The sequence below is a fragment of the Triticum dicoccoides genome, chromosome 3B (genome assembly GCF_002162155.2).
Source record: "Triticum dicoccoides isolate Atlit2015 ecotype Zavitan chromosome 3B, WEW_v2.0, whole genome shotgun sequence".
NCBI classification, from domain to species: Eukaryota; Viridiplantae; Streptophyta; class Magnoliopsida; order Poales; family Poaceae; genus Triticum; species Triticum dicoccoides.
In genome coordinates, this window is record NC_041385.1 from 605,128,946 (window position 1) to 605,142,526 (window position 13,581).

Genomic DNA, 13,581 nt, shown 5'->3' on the forward strand with positions numbered 1-13,581 from the left:
CATCGATGCTTGCCTGAGTGAACTTTGGAGTACATAGCAGCAGCATAAGTACCTGTCCATCTAATCATTTTGTGCAGTTCTACTGAAATCACCCGATGTAATGATTTGCCTGCGAGTTCAGGCTCCAAATTACTCCTTTATGAAATCGGCAAACAGTAGCACAATACCAAATTACCAATACATATGACAGGCACAATAATCAGGATAAAGACCAGTACCAACCTATGTGAGGTAGCATATCAATTACTATTTCCTTTGACTGGAAGACGAGATAAGCCAAGCGACTGACAGCAAAGGAAGAAAGCAAGCGGAGATTAGCGAATGACAGGAAAGGACGGAAGCTGTCGAGGCAATGAAGCACCCAAAGTTTTGTGCAGTTCCACCAAAATCGAGCATCCCTGTTGGCACATATATTGAGAGAGTGAGATTACTGTAATAGTGGGACTAGTTGATGAAACATACACTAACAAATAGAAGCACCCTCATTATCTTAATGGGTAAAGTTAGCAACATAGTAGTGTTGCTTAAAGAGAGGTATTAGTTTATTTAATCAGTGCCAATTAGCTCAACTCAACACTCAAAGCATTGCCATTTACCATAGGTTGCAAAACTTAAAAGTGCAAAGATAAAGGAGTTTCTCATGACAGTAGCACGATACAAATAGAGATGACAGCAAACTAATATGGATGAAGACCTTAGGCCCGTACCAACCTGAGAAAAAAAGCTTATTCATGTAGTCCCATAAGAGATGATAAAGCACTCACTAGAATCACACAATAGTATATATTTTTGTGCACTTCAAATGTATGGTTGAAATCACTCTTGTTTACCAGTGCTGAGATTATATCGAAAGATTATCAAGAACTTCCAGCAGAGTTAAAGCACTGGCTGGGATACAGTTCATTGTATTGTCTTGTGTAGTTCCACTAAAATGTATGATTGGCGCAACATGATCCCTGTTTGCACAAGTAGAAACAAGGTGAAACCTTCATTAGCTTAGTGAGAAAGGATAGGAAGACATTAGCATATTATTCAAACAGTAGCATCAAATTCATGATGGACAATACGCAAAACATTGCCTCATTGAACCAGTGGCAATAAATTGACATGCAAAACAATAGCACTATTATGTCATGACACTAATAATATTCCCTCACTGCTCCACCACATGATTCACCTCCATAGACAAACATTCACACGTACATGATTCAGCATAGGGTCCTACTAAAGATTTGTTTAACTCCAATAGGAAACTTAGGCAGTAATAAATTAGTGGTACTTAAGTACTCCTAATTAATTAAGTGAGACAGCAGAAGTGGAAGGGCTCCCTGGAGGATCATCTCACATGTAAGGTAGTCATTGCCGGAGCCCTTGAATAGCCTCGACTGAGGCCTCTGGCTTCAGCAAGATCGCCTAGGCACTATTTATTCTTCTTCTTCCTCCTCTTCATGCTCTGTTTCTCTTTCTCCTCACCAGTTGGTGAAACCAAGTACATGATTGGCCTTCTAATTCAGAATTGGTTTTGTCAGTGAGGGAGTACAAGTGTACTAGTAAAAAACAACATTATTTTATCATGGCAGTCGGAAAATAGAGATGAACACATGCATTAAATATCATTCTTACCTAAAGGAAGGTTATGGCGCCAATATGGATGATGAGGATTGGAACACAGATCTCCCTTTGTGCAGTTCCACCAAAATGAACCAACTATTCCATCTGACATTCCAGTTAAACAGCACAAAAGTCACTTCTTTTAAGAAGAGTTTTGTGCAGTGCACCAAAAGGCACAACAGCAACCAGGTGAATTGGATATCCCTGTTTGCACAAAAAGGCACAGAGGAAACAGTCAGAGTCTCAAACAATTACAGGCAAAAACATTTGGCTAAACTTGTTAGAGTCTCAAACAATTACAGGCAAAAACAGTGGCATGGCTTCATTTTTACCAGGGACATTATATTAAGAACAGCTAAGGCTGCGTTCGGTTCACAGGTTTGGTGCAGGATTTTCGTAGGAACACGATTCCTACGGTATTCTTTCCCTTCCAACCGTTCGGAACACGGGAAAGGTGAATAGTGTTTCATACAAAGCTGGTCTGGTAGTACTGATTCCATCGGATTAGAAACATCCACGCACTGCTCATTTTCTGGGCGGAAGCCCAAGGCAGGCGCTCACTGCCATGCGTTAGACAGGATGCTGTGCTGTGTTTGCCCAAATAAAAATCAACCTATGTGTGGTACGTGAGGTGAGGACAAGAGTAGTCACTGTGCAGCTGAATAAACAAATAGCATCTCATACTGCCAAGCATGCTACTCTAAAAAAACAAATCTGTACATTTCGTAGTCCATCCAAACACATTCTCTTGAGAGTTTCCTCCGGTTCGCTGTTCCATAGTTTTATACCTACATTCCTTTCCTATTCCTCTATTTTCATCAAGACCTATGTTTTCTGCCCCTTTATTCCGACCGGAGCCTAAATATTTGGTATAAGGGCATGGGACAGTGGGTGCACCAGCAGTACAACACCATGTACGTAAACAGGGGCATAAAAACATCCAAGAAACATATCTGGGTTGGTCCCATCTTTGTTCACTCTAGCCACCTACTCCTATGTGTGGATAGCAAATCTAGTCCTGGTCATACCACTGTGTACAACGTTACCCCTATATTTCCCTTTTCGACCAAGAGACCGGTTGGATGACCAGTCTGTACTACTTTCATCCCCTTTCCTTCCTGTTTGTACCAAGTCCAATGTACATACTAAATTCCCGCACCCCCACTTTATTTCAATGACAAGTATTTTCGGACAGAGGGAGTACAAGATTCCACTCCATGAAGTAGCTTTACCTCTAACAATAGAAAAAAATAGGTGATGTTGGACCATCCGATCGAGAGGGGCTGAGAGGTAGAAAATGATGCACATGCAGCAACGTAGCGAGCTGGGGAAGTAGAGCTAAGGCGGTTTCGAACGAAGATATACCTGAAGGTCGTCGGGATGTGGATAGGTGGGCGGCGGGAGGCCGGATCCGCCCAGAGGCAACGACGAAGGGATCGGAGGACCTCCCGCGCCGGCGCTCGGCCAGAGATAATGGTGCGGCCGGCAGTGGGTCTCCTCCCTCGCTGTCGATGACGGCCTAAACGCTGCCCCTCCCCCCTTCATCGGCGGAGGGGGATACGTCCGGATCTGTAACCAGCGGTGAGGATAGAAAGCCAGTGTTTTTAGAAGGGAGAAAGACAGTATTACTACCCCTATCTTGTTTAGATCTGTAGAGGATGAGAGTGTGTGAATAGAGCAGCCCTAGCAAGAAAGCGCGGTGGCTCCGACCTATATATAAGTAGTGGGGTAGTTTTCCTTTTTCACTCCATCAAAACAATCGTTTAAAATTGTGTACTACTACATGCCAGGTCGCGGTTTTTTTAGTTGTTGATTGTTTTTTGAGATAGCTACCCGCTTGTTCCAAGTGGTGTTACGGTGCGCCAGGTCATACTTTGTATCATTCAAGTCTGGTACTACAAGCCCCTCCATGAAATGAACAACCACCCCCTCGTAAAAATTGTGAACAAGCCCACGGCTAAAATTAGCGGAAACGTGGGTTGCCCCAACATGCATTATTATTTATATTTTCTACTCCCTCCGTTCCTAAATATAAGTCTTTTTTATTAGCCACACCTAAGACAAGATTTTTTTATTAGAAGTGAACCCCACATGTCATAGACACAAAAATTATGGCAAGATTCCCTTAGGCAAGCCAAAGTGTGTCTAACAATTTCAGCAACTCAGGTTAGGCAAGTGTGGCAAGTGTGGGAAAAATAATATGGCAACATAAGACAAACATAGTCACAATCCAAACAGCCCCGTGATTTTTTGTGACATGCATGAAAATTTGGTTAGTTAAATTTATAGTCAAAATTTGGCAAGGTGCATCAAATCAACACATGCAAGTATCAGAAGGAAAGTCACGGCATGCATGCATGCGTTGTACTTCCTCCCTTTCCAAATATAAGTCTTTTTAGAGATTGCAACAAGTGACTACTCCCTCCGTTCCTAAATGTAAGTCTTTTTAGGGATTCCACTACAAACTACATACGGATGTATATAGACATATTTTAGAGTGTAGATTCACTCATTTTGTTTCATATGTAGTTCATAGTGAAATCTCTAAAAAGACTTATATTTTGGAACGGAGGGAGTACATACGAAGCAGAATATGTCTACTCCTACATACGAAGTAGCCCATTTGAAATGTGTAAAAAGACTTTTATCAAGTGCAGTGCTTTGATGTGTCACGCCAACTCGTACAAGACCGAGAAATTTGATTACTATGATGCCCTCTCCCTCGCGGACTGAGCTCCGGTGCCTTAACTGCACCTGCCTTTGGCTGCATGACAGATGGGCCAACCACCTGTTGGGCCCACCTGTCATGGACACAAAGGTAGGAGCAGTAAGTAGAAGCTTTCGCTACACGCTATCCCTCCCGCAGGAGGTGGACGAACATGCAGTAGTGGATTCAATACTGTAGAAGTAGGAGTAACATCATTGTTCGTCTTCTCGAAGAGGCGAAGAGCCAAGAGCAAACCGAACATGGCAGTTGCGAACGCTCGCGTGGTGCGGTTCCTTGGAGTACTAGCCAGGCTCTTGCATGAGCCAAAATTGCTATTGTTTAACAATTAAACTCCATTATCCATTGGTTGATACTCATTCTGCATAGGTCCACGCGCTTAGCACTGTTTCCTCCTGGGGTCACCAATGTTTATTTTCTAATTAATAGCATTCCATGCAATGAACTAGCCATTGCAAGTCATTAAAAGCATGCACACCTCTCATCTCTTATTGATTGATACGTATGTCAAGAAACAAGAAACAAGTTAGAAGTTAATGCACCGCGCCTGAGTGTTTTGGGACTATTTGGTTTTCATAAGATGACTTACACACCTAGACAGAGGGAGTAGTATAGACCTGTAAACCGGAAAGGAGTATTTGCCTTTATAGAGATTTCAACAAGTGACTAGACTTCGGCTAAAAAAACAAGTGACTAGACTACACCGTGTGCAGTACCCCCTCCCTTCCGGTTTATAGGGCTCAAATCTCAAATCTCATGAACCAAGGCATTTTGCGATTGGAGGAATGTATCTCGTACTTTACAAAACTACCCTAATTAAACTCATGCATTAATTACGTAGTTCTCTCATTTTCCTCTCCGCCTTGGTCGCGGTGCACAATATTGAGAGAGTGCTTGGATACGTTTTAGTCACATGACTAAAAGTAGTGGGACTAAAACTTGTTAGTCTCATCCATGCTTGGATCCAAATACTAAAGAGACTAAAATCAAGTTAATGACATTTCAAAGCATCCAGGCCCGCGTGCCATCCACCAAATCACAGCAAGGTGCTACAGTCGAGACTCACCTGTCACCCCGGTGTGGCCGTCATGACCCGTCATATCACAAAACCCACACCTTTACCAGCAGAGGTAAGGTGGCCTCCAAGTTGGACTGGACGAAGCAACCATCATTTCACTGGAATGCTTGTTCAAGCCCTTTCTTCCCTTTCTTGAAGAAAACCTCACTCCAGGCTACTCACTTCTGCCATTTTTCTTCTCTACCGACGAAGGAAAGGTGGGCGAATCAGTTATGCTGCTATATTTTCATTCCAATAATCTTCTTTTTCTGAAGCACCGACCGATTCTCACATCCTATTCTTTTCCCGTTTTCATTGCGATTGTGGTTTCCTTTCGATTGCTTTTTGTTTGTCAGTTCATTGATGGATCCTGGAGCACTAGGCAAAGAGTTGCGGGCGAACAACCCACTGGAGACAGCGATCTCCAGGAAGCGAGCACCGACCAACGAGTTGACCATGTTGGCGGGCCAACCCATGGAGACGAAGAACTCCAAGAAACAAGCACTGGCCAAAGAGTTGAGGACGTTGGCGGACGAACTCCTCAAAGAAAGTTGGAAGAACAGCAAGGGCCCCACCGTGCCTACCCCAGGAACTCTGATTGCCACCTATGTGAGGCTCAAGACCGAGTTTGAGGAGATAGTCACCGTTGAGAAGCAGTATTCCCCTGGCAAGGTGATGGCCCCCATCGAGGACGAGGAGATGGCCCCAGGAGGGATGAGATCCCCCGGTGAGTTGCACAAGGTAAAAAATAATGGCTTATTACCATAGTTGTGGTTTTTGATTATTTGAATGTTCTTGATTTTTGATTATTTGCAATGTGCTTGCTAATATGTTAGGGTTGTGCAGGTGCTGGTGTTTGTCCTTGATGATTCCGATGTCGTGGCCCGTCCTGTTGGCATCGCCCCGGAGATCGATTCCGATGCCGATGTCCATCCTGTGGACATCGCCCCAGAGATCGATTCCGATGTCGTGGTCAGTCCTGTGGACATTGCCCCAGAAATCGATTCCCATGCCGCTGTCCGTGCTGTGGTCATTGCCCGAGAGATCGATGACAAGAAATGGTTGGTCGCGCTAATCCTTCAGGGTAGTTTGCACTGCCTTGTGTTTAATTACCAGAACGATGCGTGTTATCAAACCATCTTAGGGCTAGTGCACTGTCTTGTGTGGGCGGATCTTGCTACTTTTGTTTGATAGTGAATCATGCGATGAATCATGCGAACCCTCTCCGAGTTATGGAAACAGATGTATCCTCACCAGCTTTTGATGTAATATATGGCATGCTTAGATGTAAGTTTGAACTGTTTATCATATCATCAAGGCTTGTTTGATGATTCTTGGTGTTAGTAGGCTAGCTACTGTGCGAGCTATAGTACTTGCAAAACACTCCCCAAAGAAAAACATTGGGGCTGATGAGCTCGTGGTACGCTTATACTTATCCCTTGTCGATCGACCAATAGCCCTAGCTCCTAAAATTGTAGGGTTAGCGATCGATTAGACAATAGTCGACATACATTCAGGCCTCATTTGGTTCATAGGGTAGGAAAATCGTAGCAAAAGTACAGAGAACGTGCAACACAAAATCATAGCAGTGCAGAGACGTACTCCCTCCGTTCCAAAATAGATGACCTAGGCGGGCTAGTTTGGCCTAGTGGGTTTCAGTGATATGACGTGGTACAGTGCCGTCCAGTCTTCGCCTGTGGTAGCAGTATTGCGGGTACAGTAAGTTTTCTTGAAGAAGCGGAATTCAACGAAGTCATGATGGTTCCTTCGTCCAAACAACTTACAATGGGAAAGGTTGGGCCTGCAATACGATCGGGGTAGACCAGAATAATTTTGTGCATGGCAGGTGGACCAGGATGGTCGACGTCCCACATGTCAGTGAATGAAGGCATTCTTTCTGATATAGAGGATGAGCAACGAGTATTCATTGTTTATTTTTGATGAAAGCTATTGTCTCCACTGTTACTCCTTGACTTTGCCAATGCCTCTCTCTCCTCCACATAAGCGGGGACTACTTGCTATGCATGCAGCGGGCAGCTGGCGTCTTGAGGGGCCAGGGTGGTGAGAGCGGGCTCCGGAAGCGGTCCGGACTCCAGCATGGCCCACCTCACTATCACCATATATTTCTTGGAGTCCGTGCACGGCGGGCGGGCGATCTCTTCTCCTGTCCCCATTTCTCTCTTCTCAGCCGACGCTCGCTAAGCGATTAGATTTCGGCTATCGACTGTTTATTCAATTACGGTCCCACATGTCAGTGAAATTGCAAGACAACACGTGTCCCCTCAGGTGAGCAGCGTGCAAGCCGGACTATCGGGGTTGCGACGCGTACGAGTCGTAAGTGTGCCGCCTTTTCCTTTAGAACATGCGAAGCGTAACATTTTCGCGTGATCGATCGATAGAAATCCAGAACAAAATGACGAGGGCGGTGCTTTCCCGCTCGTTAGGCGGGCTAGTTCGAGTGATATGACGTGCTACAGTGCCATCCACTTGCTCCATTTTTATGTAAGCAAGAGTTTACACTCTTACGCTGGAGGAGTGCGAAACACCGCAGATCTGATTTTGATCGAGGGATAATTGTTCCCTGCAAAATAATGGAGGATTCGGCTCAAAAATAATAATGGAGGATTGTTAGCGATTATAGCATGATAGTTAGGGCATCTCCAGCGCTGGCCCACAAATTTACACCGGCATCTATCCGAGGACACTGATGGATGCCATCCGATGCTGCCCGCATACCTTTCGACAACTATATGAACTAACCGGCCAAAATTCGTGCAAACAAAGCAAATTTCAAATTAACCGGATGAAATTCACTACATTTCAAAAACTTTTCCTACAAACTGGACGAAATTCATTACATATTTCGCACAAACCATACTAAACCTACTATAAACCTAATCTAAACGATCGTCGGCGCCCGACCACCATGTCCGGCCATGAACTGGAGAAAGTCGGCCATTGCCTTTGCCTCCTCCTCATCCGCCTTGATAACCTCCTCCTCCGGCCGGAGCACAAGGTTATGAAGATTTCCGCCTCCATGTTGCCGTCAAGCGGCTAATCGGCCGCCGATGTTTTACCCCACCAAGCTTGGCGTCGACTGAGTGGAGTAGCGGTGGCCTTCCCGGGACCAGAGCGGCGGCGACTTACCGTGTACTACTCTACCTCGCTGCCGGCTGCGCCCGCGCACGCGCGCTGGCTTCGTGGTCGCGGCGGCGGAGGGCGGCCCAGGGGGTGCCGGCGATCTCCTTCGTTTGCTCCTGCGACAGTACGTCGAAGAGAGCTTTGGAGCGCGCCCGGAGCGGAGCTGCTGATGTCCCTCGTCTGCTCCTGCGACAGTACGTCCAAGAGAGCTTTGGAGCGCCAGGAGGCCATGGTTGAAGTGGTGCCGACAGAAGGAAGGGACCAGAGGAGAATAATTGTGGGTCTTTGGCTATGGCTGGGAGTTGGGGCTCAAGTTAATATAGCGGGCGAATGGCAATGAGCCGCGGCAGACGGATGGACAACTGGCACCGGAGTAGGTTCGTCGAGCGTGAATGCGGACGCTGCTTCAGTGACTTAACTGCAGATGTGTTTGGGTTACTGACATGTGGGCCCAACGGGCGTCTGGTCCGCATGTCAGTGACACACCAATTGCACCTGCAGTTAAGTCCGGTGAATGCGGCATTGACATTCTGGAGAGATGGTGACCGTTTTAGGCGGGAAGCGCGCGCTAGCGATGGAAGGGGTTTCGGTGTGCAGTGGCACTAAGATCGGTCGCTCGCGATAGTACATACTCCGTACCATACTACCATAGTACCCTCTCTAGCTTAGGCTATTTTATAGATTGTCATTGTGATGGACGATATACATGAGCAAGGCGGTCTAAGTATGACCGTTGGTGTTGAACCAGGTGAATACATGCTCAGCGTTCGCGTAGGCCTCCATCAAATGTCTAAACAGTAATGTCAGGCACCGCCGGGGCGCACAGGTGATGGGCTCGCCGTTTGCGTTGCGCCATGAGCAGGACTTTGATTTAGAGGGTGACGTGCATGCATTAGCATGCTTTGACAGCATGAGCATGAGTGTCTGACGTGAAGTATTTCATTTTCATTTGGCTGACAAGGGTGCGTTGCAGCGACGAGTCCGTGGTTTGATTCCCCACATACGCATAATTTTGGTTTTTACAGTATTTCTTTCTCCATTCACAGGTAGGCCCGCGTAGATAGATAAAGAACACGAGCTGATGAGGCGCATGCGGACTGTTTGACTGGTCAACCATACAAATACGGAGCTATACGCTGAGCCAGCGACCGTATAATCAACATATCTCGTATACAATGATCAAAGTGAGCTATCAAGACAAGTTCGATGACCGCCAATGCATTTTACTCGGTAATAAATGACCAGGATTGAAGGGGAATCCTAATTTGCTTCGTATTCTGTCCTTGAGCTCTTGATAAACCAACGCACTATACGGTTGTCCGGCCACTCCACCCCAGAGCTCTCACCTAGCGTCGTTCATGCCACCGCGCCGCACACTAACCGGTAAGGCAGCGATGGCATCCCGCCGCGCCGAGTTCCTCGCCGCCCAGGAATGCACACAAAATGGTAGGGAAGCGATGGCATCTCGCCGTGCCGAGTTCATCACCGCTCGCGACCTCACAACTATGTGGGAGGAATTTGAAGATGCCAAGGCCGAATGGGCGGTAGAGCAAGAGGCGGCCAAAGCCGCACAGAGGGAGCGGAAAATTCAGAAAGCACTCAAGAAAATAGAGGCCCGCCGCCGCAAGAAATAAAAGGACGCACGCACTGCTGCGGAGAGGTCGGCGGAGATCCAAGCACGGTGGGGTGTCGCCGACAAAGCCGGAAGGAGAACGACGGCGTCTGGCCAGCATGTGAGAAATAGTAGTACTAGTAGTTAGTGTGTGTATCTGTGTCTGAGTACGAGCATGTACCAGTACTGCTAGTTACTACTGTAGTTTTTAGAGCAAATTACCAGTACATTAGCCTAGACTAAATGGAAAAATCCCTATCCTATGCATCAAATGGCATCTCTTTCTCTATAGGAATTGAGATGCATGTCATCTCACTTCCTATGATTTTCATATTCCTATCCTATGAACGAAAGGAGTCCTCTGTTGGAGTAAATGCTGTAGCTAGCAGTACTGCTGGTACAGTAGTTTTCTTCAAGAATCGGAATTCAACGAAGTCATGATGGTTCCTTCGTCCGAGCAACTTCAAAGTGGGAAGTGGGCCTGTGATTTGATGGCTCATTAGTCATTGTTACTGTGGCGCGACGACCTGGGTGACTCTCCCTTGGAGTTCTGTGTGCATGGCAAGTGGACCAGGATGGTCGACGTCCCACATGTATTCTTTCCGATATCGAGGAGGAAGGAAACCGCGTGGTATAGTATCACTGCTGATTGGTTCGCAAAAAAATAGTATCACTGCCGATTTATAATTATTTTTTATTTCTGATGAATGCTAGCGTTTCAACTCTTACGACGAAGGGTGCCAAACACGGCACGTGCTAGATGTCCCACACGTCAACGAAAGGAGTGGGACATGAACAGGGTGGTAGAGCCCAGCGTATAAAAAAATAGCGTGGTAGAGCGTCTCCACTTCTTCCACTTCTGGGTCGGAGACCACACGTAGTAGTACTTAGTGGTATGAATGATACAAAGTGCGACATGGAGAGAAAGACACGTCTAGTTGGAAGGTCTCGGGGCATACACGTAAACAAATATAAAAATTAATATGTGGCTCCAACTAATATAGTAGTAGTAGAGTACTTAGGCACGTACTCCATAACATCACCGTGCATTGCACGTACAACATTTAGTGGTAGTACGTAGTAAGAGACAAATGCCGCCCAAGATTTCCCTTCTCGGCCTACTTTTGGGTGTTTGGTAGAGTGTATGGAGGGTGCATGAGTCCACACTAGTTTAGCACAAATACACTAGAAGCATGCATGAAGAGAGCATGCATGAAGAGGGGTGTTGAGTTGAGCATGCATGAAGAGGGAACAACTATGCTGAGACGAGAACGCAACCAAACACACCCTGTATGCCACGCATGTTCATACCATTTGTGCCTTTCTACTTCACTTACTGCACTACATTACTCAGGTTCGTACGTCCACTCCTGGGTACATGTCCATCTCGTAGTTCCAGTGCCACGTGTTCTTCCTATAGATGGAACGATCATTGCATAACACGTGCGCCTTGATGCTAGATGTCTCGCGTGTTGGCAAAAGGATGAACAAAGCTCACGTAAAAAACATAGAGTGGAAGAACATAGATTCCGGACGACCGAGAAGGAGCAAGGAACCTCGTGGTGGAGCGTCTGCACTCATAATATTTAATATTATTCAGCGATATAAAATTAACCAATCATCTCCACAGTGGACTGGAAGAGTACGAAACACGGCAGCCCAGTGTAGTTACATCATACTAGTACATGGCTAACCCACGCTATCACCATATTTCTTGGCTTCCGTGCGACATCTATCTCTAGTAATCCAGCAGCCTGTATCGCTTCTCCCTCCTCGTCTCTATCAAAGTGCGGCGGGCTGGCGTTTCTGCCGTCTATTGAGGTCGGTTAACTATCACATGTTAGCGACATGCCAATAGCATTCTAAAAAAATTCCTTTCACGTTCCATTTTCAAAAAGAAAAAAATCCTTTCACGTACGAATTTGCCTATATGCTTTGAGCAACTTGCATGTCCTATACTGCTCCTGTTTGATACTCTAACTTAGCTAGAGGTTAGACTAACTCATGACTAACCCTGAACTAACTGTAGCCAAAGAGGTGTTTGGGTGACAGGGTTAGATTGACAATAAATGCACTTCTTGGAGAGAGAAAAGTGATTTTTGAATGGTCACAATGAGAACTATCTCCAGTTAGCACCTCTTGGGTGGGATAGTTTTTTTTGGTGGGTTCGGTGCAACTTGCTCCAATTTAAACCCTCGTGCTTGGATACTTTAGGGCTATTTGAGACCCAACTAGCTCAAACTAACTCTAACCCATGGGTCCAAACAGGGCCTATGGCCAGTCTCGACGCGGAGCAGTCGCGTGCACCGGGAAGCTGCGCTCTCTCGGCTGTCGCGCCACTTCAAAGCCGGCGCCAGTGAGGTGTCGCCTCCGCTCTGGCCGGGCATTAATGCGGCACTGACGCTCCAGGGCGACACTGACCGTTTCACGCGGGAAGCGCACGCTGGCAAGGGAGTAGGTTTTGAACCATTTTAGGTGTAGTAGTAATGGTAGTTTGCAAAACTACTCAATTATTGCACTCAGTTTCCTAAGAAATTGTGGTAAAAAACATTACTCCACAGCCCGCTTCCCTTCTCCTTCCTGCTCGTGATTTACGTGGCCATGTTAACATGGTTGTGTCAAAAAAATGTCACTTCCTGCTCGTGATTTGTGTTATATAATTACAAGCAAGATTCTCGTGCATTGCACAGAACATCAATATGCATTTTTTTACAAAACACCTATCATGATTGACCCATGCAGGAGTAATCCCATGTGTAAAAATTAATGATATCTCGAGAATTTTATCGGAAAACTGGTATCTCGAGAATGTCATCGAAAAAATGAAAGATGAGAGATAAGGCGAGGAGGAGTGGAGTGTGGTGGTGACTGGTGGTCGGAATGGGCGGAGGCATGGGGATGGACGGCCCCGGTAGGCGGCAGTGGCCACCATGCATGCTAGATTGTTCCAGAGACTTATTCCTTTTTAATTGCTGAGCAATGAGGTTGCGGGAGATAATGATGTGGAGAGAGGTGCGGGTATCTTTTGTAAAATTATCATAGTTTGCTTCCTATCCGTCGGATATAGATCATACGGTCTGTATTACAAGATGGCAGGCACACCATCATCGCCAACTCGTTTTTTATAAGGGTACAGGTGATAAGTTTGCTGACTACTAAAGTAAAGTGGAATCTGTCCATGTTATGCAAGTAAATAAAGGTGATTGTTTATCATACGGGTAAGGTTGGATGAAGGGTGGTAGGAACAAATGCTCTGCCTAGAGCATGTGTGTGTGAGATGGAGTCTTAGTGTGTGTGTGGTGTGTGTGTACATGTGTGTGTGAGAGAGAGAGAGAGAGAGGAGAGAGAGAGAGAGATGGAGTCTTAGTTTGTGTGTGTGTGAGAGAGAGATGGAGTCTAAGTGTGTGTGGGGGGGTGCGTGCATGTGTGTGTGTG